At 36.4% G+C, this 3829-nt stretch overlaps 1 pseudogene; it reads right to left on the reverse strand.

The window, feature by feature from the left end:
• Nucleotides 1-532: 532 nt before the first annotated feature.
• On the reverse strand, nucleotides 533-1417 carry LOC147829810 (cyclin-G1 pseudogene; annotated as a pseudogene).
• Nucleotides 1418-3829: the final 2412 nt, after the last annotated feature.

A 3829-nucleotide genomic window follows, 5' to 3' on the forward strand; every position in this document is an offset into this window, starting at 1 on the left:
TATTATAACTTAAATGAGCTAAAGCTTAGAGCTACATTTAGCAAAATGTGCAATTAAAAAAGCATTACTTCAGCACTACCTTATAGATTCAGATTATTAAAGAGGACGTTGTTTTCTAAGCTGCTAATTTAATGAAATCATTAACATATATATCAGAGATTGGAAATTCCTAAGAGTTTTGGTTTTTTTTTAAGTTTTTTTTTGAGACAGGGTCTCACTATGTAATTTAGGCTGAACTTGAACTCACTATGTAGCTCAGGCTGGACTCAAACTCATATGATGATCCTCCTGCTTCAGCCTCCCAAGTGCTAGGATTATGGGCATGCACCACCATGCCTGGCCCTTAGGGTATTGTACCTTATATATAGCAAATGGCTTCAAATATTACCTTACTAGGTTGGTGATAACAGTTTTTCCCTTTTGCTATTCCAAATCCAGTTGGTCTATTTTGAAGATAATATTTCAATACTTCAATTGTAGAAGAAAATTATACAATTTTCTCTATACAGAGAATAACAACCAAAATTACCAATTAAGAAACCATTTCAAGAATTGTTGGAAAGTGAGTTATTCTATAGTAACTATGCTTCAGTTGCCTTGCAGTATGCCCAGAAACAATTCACTTTAACTTCTGAACATTTGGTTTGGAACACTTGTTTGATGAATGTTCAGTTAAACACTTGGATACAAGCTCTTGCCAGAAGGTCAGATCTCTGCCATTTATCTTGGAATGTTTCTGAAGACATTCTACTCCTTCTGTTAACTACACACTTCTGTGGTTGGATCTCCAATGCAATGATAGATAAGGCCAACACAGAAGGCTCTTCTTTAGAAAATACAATCCTGCAGTGACATACCTTAAGCTGTGCTTCTAGTCTTTCAAAATTTAGGCTAGTTTTCCTTTCAAATGGCAAGCTCTCCTGAATGAGAGAATAATAGAGTTGTAGAAATTGAAAGGCAGTGGTAGCTTTGACTTTCCAACACACCTTCTCCAATACAGTCTTTTCCATTCGCATCAAATCTGAAACCATGAACCGATACTGACTTATTTGGATCTAGTCAGTTGTCAATGGGACATTTCTTTCCTCTTCTATTGATTTTACAGCCAAATAAAAGCAGCTGAGTCCAACACACCCAAGGTGCTTGGGCTGTACCTTCATATTAGACAGGAATCTGTCCAGTAAATTCACAGCTAGAGAAAATGTCTCCATATCAAAGCCAAAGACTGAGTTAGACTAAGAAGATCTTTCACTTCAAAGTCCGTCAGTCTTGCAGTCATTCTAAGGTCATTAGCATGTGCAGATTCAGTTAGTCTCAAGCTACAGACCTTAGGCTGACATCTAGCCTCCTGTTCCAACAGGGTATTCAGCTGGTGTAGCAGTTTCTGGGAGTCAGTTATTGTCAGGACTTCTGTCATCTTGCTAGAGACTGTGGCTCCTCAGCGTGATCACCCTCCCCGGGCCTGATCTCACCTTGCCCCACAGTATTGGCTACGAGAGGCCTCAGAGGCTAGGACACTGGAAGGCAGGAGGGGAGAGGCCCAAGGAGGGAGAACTGTCCTGGGTGGAAGTCTCCACAGCACCCCCGAGACTGCACCACCCTCCTCCCTGTCAGACCATTGCCTTGTTAAACATTTTAAACAAGACAGTTCTCTAAACCTTGATTTTCTGTATTCCTTCCTTCAAGTTTCTAAGGTGATAGAGCCACAAATGGCAAATGGAATGAAAAATGAAAGGAGAGAAACACTGTTTTAAAAATCTATTTTAATGTCCAAATCCTTAAATTGGGAAAGCTGAATTGGATTACATGTAGCAATGTGGTTTTCAGAAGCTATTTTGGATAAAATAATTTCTCATTAAACAATACACTTAATAATTATAGAGGAGCACTGTCAGAGACAGAAAGGTAACCAAAGGGATGAGGACTTAGCCTTGTCTCATATTCCTAGAGATGCTTTGATTTTGCTTGTTCCAAGGCTGCCGGTTAGAATTCCTGCTGGCTCTCAGATGGGAGAAAGGAAAACAAAGGAGGCAGCTGGGCCTCACACAGAACAGGGGGCACACTTCAGGACCCATTATGCTTGGCTGGCACGTGTGCCAGGCAGAATGGAGCGCTTTGGAAACATGCCTGTTTCTCATCCCATGTCACAGCTTGACAGTGGTATGGAACATAGGAAGAAAATAGACCTCCACCTTCAGGCACATCACAGTCAATACACTTTGATTGTATCAGTAGGATGTGTGATGCAAAATATGATGAATGTTTACATTTTTTAAAAAAATTTACACTAAAAGACATTTTGCCATTAAACTCCTTCAAAAACCTTTCTTTGAACTTATTTACCCCATAGTCTTGCCAGTATCTTTTATAGTAATTATCTTTAGTTGTGTGTCATGGTTGCCTTGATGTCCTGAATTGATTTAAATCATTTACTTTCTTGTTATTTTGACTTTGGGAAGACCCAGAAGTCTCAAGTTTCCAGATACTGTGAACACAGTAGATGAAGAGGCACCTTAATGTTCTCACTAGCCTGGTTTCTTTCTGGAAGGCACTGGGTAGCAGCAGTCATTGTGTTTTTAATTACATGCATTTTCTAAGGATAATAATGGCATATTGAAAAATATTAACTGCATATATTGGTCATATCTCACAGGTGAATCACCATACTGCTTTTTATCATCCCATACACTAATTCATAAATTTTTCTTTACAACTTCAGGATTTGACCTTGTCCATGCCTCCAAAGACTGTAGAGATTAAATAAATAAATAAATAAATAAATAAATAAATATATATTCATATATGTTTGTTATATTTTCATGTCAGTTTGAAACTCATTTTTCCATAAATGTTGAAGTTGATTTCATAAAAAATATAAAGAATGAAGAAGGTACTTAGGCAAATAAAAACCTGAAGGGAATAATCTGATCCTTAATAGTTTTGTTTTAAATTGGGATATAATACTTCTAGATATTTTTAGGATAGAGTGTGACAATTTGATACACATGTACAATAACTAGTGACCAAATCAATGTAATTAGCATTTCCATCTCCTTAAACATTTATCTTTTTCTTGTGTTGGAGAGCCTGAACTCCTCTTTTCCAGTTTTTTGTTAAATATAGATGACCCTTAATTTCAAGTATATGAATTTTCCCATGCTTATTTTCATCAAGTTTTCAAAAGAATTGATTTATAAATGAGAATTTGTTCATTTCTATACAGATTCACAATAATGAAATTTGCCTAAATATTCTTGATGAGAACAAGCTGAGGCCCATTGATGCTCATCAGTGTTATAAAGATCTATTTGCTGCCAGGCATGGTGCTACACTCCTGTAACCCTAGCACTTAGGAGGCTGAGGCAGAAGGATCACAGCAAGTTCAAGGCCAGCCTGAACTATGTAGCAAGACCTTGTCTCCAAAAAGAAAAAAATAAAGATATACTTGCTATCTAATTCAAAATATTCAGTGTTGTCATAGCACAAGATCTCTGGGAAAAGCTCAGGACACACTGATAAATATTCATAAAAATCTCCCTTAATTGAGCTGGTTCTATTGTTAGTTAATATATATTAAGTTGTCTGTAATTTTACCTTACACTTATGATTACATGGTAGTCATTTTTTATTAGATTAAGTATATTGTCAGCCATCTATTTGCAGAAAATCTGTTTAGATGTCTGGGTTCTACAGACAATAAATTGCATTCCTCAGGTTCAGGTATTAATTTGATAAACTTGTCAACTAATTATTTTATAATCAAGCTGTGATAGAAAATTTCTGTAGTCCTACAGATTTTAAGAGAATTGTTATGGTATTTAATTTATAT

Source organism: Heterocephalus glaber, unplaced genomic scaffold (assembly GCF_053883595.1).
Source record: "Heterocephalus glaber isolate CG9 unplaced genomic scaffold, H.glaber_assembly_v1.0 deba00000470, whole genome shotgun sequence".
In the NCBI taxonomy this organism is placed as follows: Eukaryota; Metazoa; Chordata; class Mammalia; order Rodentia; family Bathyergidae; genus Heterocephalus; species Heterocephalus glaber.